The sequence below is a fragment of the Impatiens glandulifera genome, chromosome 3, assembly GCF_907164915.1.
Source record: "Impatiens glandulifera chromosome 3, dImpGla2.1, whole genome shotgun sequence".
In the NCBI taxonomy this organism is placed as follows: domain Eukaryota; kingdom Viridiplantae; phylum Streptophyta; class Magnoliopsida; order Ericales; family Balsaminaceae; genus Impatiens; species Impatiens glandulifera.
In genome coordinates this window covers 36,339,419-36,349,166 of record NC_061864.1, presented here as the reverse complement: position 1 = coordinate 36,349,166, position 9,748 = coordinate 36,339,419, and positions in this window count along the sequence as shown.

Sequence of the window (9,748 nt, the reverse complement as noted above, 5' to 3'; positions counted from 1 at the left end):
TACCACTTCTAATGGAATTACACCTCAACGTCTAACTATGTATATATTAGACTGCAACGTCTAATTACGTACCATTTCAAACTAGTGTGAAGGAGTGAGACGCCAACATCTAACTATGTTACCCATTATACTACCACGTCTAATGGAGTTAGATCTCAACGTCTAACTTCGCAAAACGTCTAATTAGCATTCTTAGACCACGTCTATGTTAGCCAAGTGTGATGCACTTGCACAGAAACAATTAGACAACTTAGCTTTATATATATTAAACATCATCAAAACTCAGTTGTTTAATATTTCATAATTTTCGTTAATTAACTCTTTACTTAGTTTTTACCAACAATTTCTTCTAATTTAATTAACTCTTTACTAAATTTTTTCCAACATAGAGTTTTGGCGGATCATGTACGAATGATCACTGATACTTATTTATAGTAAAAGTTATTGATAGGGTTTGGGCAAATCATATAAGTATAATTGATGATACTTATCCATAAATAAGGTTTTTGGACCTATATCTAAAGATAGAGTTTGGCAGATCATGAACAAATAATCGTAGTTTTATTGACGTATAAGGTTTTAGACTTATCGATATAATGAGTTTTATCAGATCTTGTACGAATGATCGTAGTACTTATCGACATTTATGGTTTTTTGAACATATCGATGGATAGAGTTCTGACGGATCATGTACGAATGATCGCGATACTTATTGACAAATAAAGTTTTTTGGCCTAGTGAAAAGTAGGATTATGGCGGATCATGTACATTAATCACAATATTTATCGACAGATAGTGTTTTAAACTTATTGACATATAAAGTTTTTGGACCTATAGATATATAGGGTTTTGGCGTATCATGTTTGAATGATGGCTGATACTTATTGACAAATAATGTTTTTGGACCTATCGATAGATATAATTTTGACAGATCATGTACGAATGATCTCTAATACATATTTGTAGATAATTTTTCGGACCTATCAATAAATAGAGTTTTGGTAGATCATGTACGAACGATCGCTGATACTTATCTATAACTAAAATTTTTGGACCTATCAACATAAAGGTTTTGGAATATCATGTACGAATGATCGCTGATACTTATCGACATATAAGGTTTTTGGAGCTATCGATAAATAGAGTTTTGGCGGATCATGTACTAATGATCGCTGATACTTATCTACATATAAGGTTTTTGGATTTATCGACATATAGGGTTTTTGCGGATCATGTATGAATGATCGATGATACTTATCGATAGATAAGGTTTTTGGACTTATCGACATATAGGGTTTTTGTGGGTCATGTATGAATGATTGCTGATACTTATCGATAAAAAAGGTTTTAACGTATCATGTATGAATGATCGCTGATACTTATTTATTAAGAAGATATTCGGACCTATCGATATATAGAATTTTTACGGATCTTATACAATGATAACTAATACTTATTGATAGATAAATTTTTGGACTTATCGACACATAGGGTTTTGGCAGATCATGTGTAATTTATGGCTGATACTTATCGACATATAATGTTTTTGGACCTATTGATAAATATAGTTTTGGCGGATCATGTACGAATGATCGCTGATACTTATCCACAAATAAGGTTTTTGAACCTAAAAATAGATATAGTTTTGGAGGTTCATTTAGAAATGTTCGCTATACTTATCGACAAATAAGGTTATTGGATCTAATCACATACAGATTTTTGGCGAATCATGTACGAATGATCGAAGATACTTATCGATAGATATGGATTTTGGACATATTAATATATCAGGTTTTGGCCAGTCATGTATTAATGATCGCTAATACTAATAAATAAGGTTTTGGTGAATTATATAGGAATGATCGCTAATACGACATATAAGGTGTTTGGACCTATCAATTGATAGAGTTTTGGCGGATCATGTATTAATGATCGATGAGACTTATTGATAGATAAGGTTTTTGGACTTATCAACAGATAGAGTTTTGGTGGATTATGTACGAATGATCTCTAATACTTATCGATAGATAATGTTTTTTTTTGTTTTTATGTACGAATGATCGTTGATACTTATCGAAAGATAATATTTTTGGACCTATCGATTCATAGAGTTTTGACGGATCATGGACAAATGATCGCTGATACTTATCATCAAATAAGGTTTTTGGACCTATCGATATATAAGATTTTGGCGGATCATGTACGAATGATTGCTGATAATTATCGAAAAATAAATTTTTGTAAATATCAATAGATATGATTTTGGTGAATCATGTACGAATGATTGCTGATAATTTTTGAAAGATAAGGATTTTGGACCTATCGATTCATAAGGTTTTGACGGATTATGAACGAATGATCACTGATACTTATCGACAAATAAGGCTTTTAGACCTATCGATATATAGGTTTTGGCAGAAAAAGTACGAAATGGTCGCTGATACATTACGATAGTAATGGTTTTTGAACCTATCGATAAATAGGATTTTGGTAGATCATGTATGAATGATCGACGATACATATCGATTGATAAGATTTATAGACATATCCACATATAGGGTTTTTGCGGATCATGTATGAATGATCATTGATATTTATTGATAGATAAGGTTTTGTTGGATTATGTATATATTATCACTAGTACTGATCGATAGATAATGTTTTGGTGGATTATGTACGAATGATTGTTGATACTTATCGAGAGATAAGGTTTTTGGACGTATAGTTTATAGGATTTTTAAGGATCATGTACGAATGATAGCGGTTAGTTATTGAAAAATAAGGTTTTGAACCTTTCAATATATAGGGTTATGGCAGAACATGTACGAATGATTACTAATACTTATTGACGGATAAGATTTTTGGACGTATCAATAAATAGGATTTGGCAGATCATTTACGAATGAACCCTTACACTTATCGACAAACAAGATTTTTGGACCCATCAATATATATGGTTTTCGCGGATCTTGTACTAATAGGTTTTTGGACCTATGTATATATAGAGTTTTAACGGATCATGTAAGAATAATGGTCGATACTTATCGATGGATAAGGTATTCGTTAATTGTGTACGAATGATTGTTGATACTTATTGACATATAATGTTTTTGGATCTATCGATATATAGGGTTTGGCCGGATAATTCACGAATGATCGCTGATACTTATCAATAGATGATGTTTTTGGACATATCAATAGATAGTGTTTTGGCAGATCATATACGAATGATTGCTAATACATATCAATATATATGGCTTTTAAACCTATCGACGAATAGGGTTTATGCGGATCATGTACGAATGATCACGATAGTTATCGACATATAAAGTGTTTTAACCTATCGATAAATATGATTTTATTGCATCATGTAAGAATGATCGCTGATACTTATTGATAGATACATTATTTTTACTAGTCGATAAATAGTATTTTGGTAGATCATGAACGAATGATCATTCATTATTATCGATATATATGGTTTTTGGATCTATCGACATATAGGGTCTTGGCGTATCATATACGAATGATCGCTGATACATATGGACATATAAGGTTTTTAAACAAATGATAAATAGTGTTTTGGCGTATAAAGTACGAATGATCGCTGATACTTATCGAAAGATATGGTTTTTGGACCTATCGACATATAAGGTTTTGGCGGATCATATACGAATAATCGATGATATTAATCGATAAGGTTTTTGGAGTTATCGACATATAATGTTTTAGGGGATTATTTGCGAATGATCGTTGATACTTATCGATAGATACATTTTTGTTGGATTATGTACCAATGATCATTAAGACTTATCAATAGATAAAGGTTTGGACATATCAATAAATAAGATCTGGGCGAATCATGTACGAATGATCACTAATACTTGTCGACAAATATGGTTTTTGGACCTATTGATAGATTAGGTTTTGAGACCTATTGATAGATAAGGTTTTTAGATCTATCGACAACCAGGGTTGTGGAGGATTATGTACCAATGATCGCTAATACTTATTGACAAATAAGGATTTTGGACCTATCGACAATAGGGTTTTGACGGATCATGTAGGGATGATCGCTTAAACTAATCGATAGATAAAGTTTACTACCTATCGACATATAAGGTTTCGGAGGATCATATACGAATGATTGCTGATACTTATCGAAAGATGAGATTTTTGCGGATTATGAATGAATGATCGCTGATACTTATCGAAAAATATGGTGTTTGGACCTATCGATAAATAGAGTTTTGGAGAATCATGTACGAATAATCACTAATACTTATCGACATATAAGATTTTTGGACCTATCGAAAGATTAGGTTTTTAGATCTATCCACATATAAAGTTTTGGCGGATCATGTACGAATGATCGGTAATACTTATTGACAAATAAGGATATTGGACCTATCGACAAATAGGGTTTTGACGAATTATGTAGGAATGATCGCTTATACTCATCGATAGATAAGGTTTTGTACGAATTGCCATATAAGGTTTGGCAGATCATATACAAATGATCGTTCATACTTATCGTTATATAAGATTTTTGCGGATTATGAATGAATGATCGTTGATACTTACTACAAATATGGTTTTTGGACCTATCAATAAATAGAGTTTTGGCTAATCATTTACGAATGATCGTCGATACTTATCGACATATAAGATTTTTGGACCTATAGATAAATAAGTTTTTCAGATCAATCGATAAAAAGGGGTTTGGCGGATCATGTACGAATGATTGCTATACTTATTGACAAATAAGGATTTTGGACCTATCGATTAATAGGGTTTTGACGGATCATGTAGGAATGATCGCTTATACTTATTGTTAGATATGGTTTTGTACCTATCGACATATAAGGTTTTGGCAGATCATATATGAATGATCGTTCATATTATTGACATATAAGGTCTTTGGACGTACTTATAGATAGGATTTTGGAGAATTATTTACGAATGATCACTGATACTCACACAAAGATAAGATATTTGGACATATCGACAGATAAGGTTTTGGTGGATCATGTTGAATGATCGATGATACTAATCGATAAGGTTTTCGGAATTATCGACAAATTGTTTTAGCAGATCATGTGAGAATGATCGCTGATACATATCGATAAATAATTTTTTGTTAGATTTTGTACAAATAATCGCTAATATTTATTGATAATTAAAGGTTTTGGATATATCGATAAATAAGATTTTGGCGGATTATGTACGAATGATCATTAATACTTATCGACCTATAATATTTTAGGACCTATCGATAAATAGGGTTTGGGCGGATCATTACGGATTATTGCTGATACTTATCGACAAATAAGTTTTTGGACCTATTGACATATAAAGTTTTGCAGATCATGTACGATTGATAGTTGATCCTTATACATAGATAAGGTTTTTAGACCTATTGATAAATAGAGTTTTGACGGATTATGTAGGAATGATCGCTATAATTTTTGACATATATGGTTATAGACCAATCGATAGATAGAATTTTTTCGGATCATGTAGGAATGATCTATATACTTATTGACATATATGGTTTTTAGACATATCGAAATATAGGGTTTTGGCGAATAATGTACAAATGATCGATGATACTAATGAATAAGATTTGGAATTATCGACAAATAGTTTTGGCGGATCATGTGTGAATGATCGCTTATACTTATTGATAGATAAAGGTTTTGAACATTTCGATAAATAAGATTTTGGCCGATCATGTACGATTGATCGCTGATACTTATCGATAGATAAGGTTTTTGGACCTATCGACAAATAGAATTTTTGTAGATCATGTACGAATTATCGTTGATACTTATCAATAAATATGACTTTGGAGTTATCGACAAATAGGATTTTGGCGGATTTTGAATGAATGAACGCAAATACTTATCGACAAATAATGTTTTTGTACCTATCGATAGATAGATTTTGGAAGATCATGTACGAATGATTGCTGATACATTTTGAAAGATGAGGTTTTTAGACATATCGATTGATAAGATTTTGACGGATAATGGACGAATGATCGTTGATACTTATCGACAAATAAGGCTTTTAAACCTATCAATATATAGGGTGTTGGCGGATCTTGTACGAATGATCATTAATATATAACAACAGTTAAAAAATTTGAACTTATTGATAAATATGATTTTGGTAGATCTTGTACGAATGAATACTAATACTTATCGACAAACAAGGTTTTTGGAATTTTCAATTAATAGATTTTTGTGGATCATGTACGAATGATCGCTGATACTTATCGACAAATAAGGCTTTTGGACCTATCGATATATAGAGTTTTGGAGGATCATGTACGAATGATCACTGATACATAATGTTAGATAAAATTAGACCGGTTCACATAAACATAACTTAAATAAACCTTCCATGCAGGAACAAGGAACCGGACCGGACAAACAAAAGAACCGGCTAAAGAAAACTAGCCGGTCAAGTCACTAAACCGACCAGGAACACTTGGAACATGATCGCACAAAGAAAGGATCGACCAAAGCTTAAAACCGGAAACATCAAACAGCCGATCAACCACAAGGCAGAGGAATAACCGGAAGAAGTCCGGTTATACCACTCACATCGGAAGCCATCCGGTTAAGTCGAATGACCGACCAGTACAAGAAGACAATTCGAGTATCTGTTAAGTATGATACCAAAGGAACAAACTGAACACTTCCATATCTATACAAGTCTGAGGAAAGTTTGCAGGCTGCAGAAGACAGTCCTACAGGATCTTTCCACTTCGGGATAAGTCAGAAAGGAGATCTTCCAAGTACAGACAACTGTCTAACAGATAGTGTCCACATTGAGTAAAAGACAAACCTAGCAGGTTTGTCTTACACACCGGAAGAACAGACTGCCAAGTCTACGAGATTGACCGTCAGGTCTGAAAAGACGACCGCAGGGTCTGAAACACTGAATCACTGAACCTTTGCTCAGCCAATCAGATTCAAGGAAGTGAAATATGACCGTTGGCATACTTCACCTATAAAAGGATTAGTTGAAGAAGAGTAAATGCGGGACAAGTGATAAATTCTAAGAGCATTTAATTTACAAGTGAAAACAGTGAGTTCTATCTCTAGAGAAAACATGAGTGCTAGTGTGTGTATTTTACAATTCCGGTGTAAATTGTAAGAGTGTTATCGAGCAGGAAATACGTCTCGATCGGATTGTATTTGTATTCCTTAGTGAATATCCTTCTCGCGGTTTCGAGAGGAAGGGGTGACGTAGGAGTTTTATCTCCGAACATCCATAAAATCGCTTTTGTCATTAACTTTCTGCCGGCCCCATTTCCTAACCGACTCGTACCGCTATAACCGACTTAACTCTATTCAAGCCGCATCACCAGGTTACCGAAACCGACCCATCAATTTTCAAACCTTCATCATCCGAAACCGGTTATGCCTATCATACAAGTGTGCTGCTTCAACCTGAAAGCAAACCTCTTCCGCGCTTGAACCTAGTTCAAGGGTTTGTGACAGGTTGTGTAGTATTGAAACCCTGGTGTTAATCTCTAACCGGATTAACCACCACCCTTCGAGTGAGAACCGCTAACCGGTCCAACCCCGGTCCTCCAGCGGCTACCAAGAACCTAACACATAACGATAGTAAAGGTTTTTGAACCTATCGATAAATAGGATTTTGGTAGATCATGTTCGAATGATCGCTGATACTTATCAACAAACAAGGTTTTTGGAATTTTCAACTAATAGAGTTTGGTGGATCATATATGAATAATTACTGATACTCATCAATATTTAAGGTTTTGATGGATTAGGTAGGAATGATCGCTAATACTTATCAATAGACAAGGTTTTGGAGGATTATGCACAAATGATCATTGATACTTATTACATATAATATTTTTGGACCTATCGATTGATAGTGAAACATCCTTAAATCCTATTCTCTAGACCGTGTTAGGGATGGTGGAAACATGGACATACATAAGAGGAAAATATTAACATATGCGGAAGCGTTTTATCATATATATAGAAGTGGTTCTACAAAATTTCGGTCTTTTTATAAACAAGACGCGGTCCTTTGTTACAAAATACCAAAATGCGGTCCTTTATTACAAAAATACGGAATTTTAGTACTAAACCCTACAAAGTATTTGGTCTTCATTATTTGTCCCTCCTTTCACACACATTCTGTACACCTTGCCCCACTCCAAGCCTCCTTCATCATGTCAAATAAAATCTATTGTTGTTTACCTACACCACACAAGCATAGTAAGTCAAAAGACCCAGCAAGCATTTAAAAGATTATAGAAAAGACATTTAAAAGATTCTTTGTATCGATATGTTGGTTTATAAAATAATTACTCATAGTGATAAAATAGTAACATCATGAGCACATATTTTGACGATTTACCTTGAGAGATGATCCACAAGGCGAGGTATTCGTTTTGAGAACATATTTGGAAGGGCACTCTTTTGAGAACATAGGGTTTACGGCTCGATCAAAATGATTTAAGGCTGATTTTGAAAGAAATTGTATTGAGTCTGTGTCGGTAGATCTTCTGATAGCTCATGTTCATAAGTTAGTCCCATAATAAGCAGACAGTATTTTGTAATTGGACTACCAGATCTCATGTTGGATAGCCTTTCCCCCATATTAGTCAAATCCATACATCAATATACATATCATACCTTGGAAAACAAATTATACCTTGGAAAAAAAGATCATACCTTGGAAAACAGATTATACTTTGGAAAAACAGATCGTACCTTTGGAAAATAGATTATACTTTAAAAATGAGATTATACCTTGGAAAAAACTAATTATACTTTGGAAAACAAATTATATAAAACCGATGTTGTTTCTAAAGATGGGTTGAGAAAAGAGCTTGCCTTAGATTGATCTTTCTAAAATGATGAAAGTTCTTCAATGGCTTCTAAGGTATATGTTTCTAAATAAAGAGGAAGATGGATATAATAAAATGAATTGGTTGGTGAAGTATATATAGGATTCAATTATGGTCGGTTAAGGTAGCATAAGTTGGATAACATAATAGTTAAGGAAGTTGGTCATAGTCTGACCATAGAATGGAATTGATAACTTTCTAATGAAGAGGGTTGGTCATAGTCTGATCATAGCATGGGGTGGATAACTTATTAATGATGAGGGCTGGTCATACCCTAGTCATAGCATGGGGTGGATAATTTGTTAATGAAGAGGACCGGTAATAGCCTGGTCATAGCATGAGGTGGATGAAGCATGAGGTGGTAAGAAGAATTATGTGGAAATTTAGTATGATTTGGCAGAAGTATGGATGATATTGTAATGCACACTTGTAAGGTTCTAATATTTGTGAATATTGAATAGCTTGTCAGACAGATAGCTTGAGTGAAGGTTGTTCAAAAGGTTCATGTGTTCAATCCGGTTGAGTTTTGTTCTATTAAATAGAAATATGACAACGATCATATTCTTCTTCTTCAACGGATATATTACCTTGATCGTACGTCGTTTCTTGAATTTGATTGGTTGAAGATCAGTGTAGTACATCTTTGAGAAATCCTTTGATTTTGTATTATAATAATAGGTCAACATAACATTAATTGGATTAATGATTTCCAAGGAGTAATCAACATACTATTTTGTCTTTTAATGATTTGGTTGTCTGGATAATGTGACAAACAACTGCTCCAAGTAGACTCTATCGGACTAATATTGAAAAGGTAATCTGAGTTAATTTGGAAGACTTTTTCTC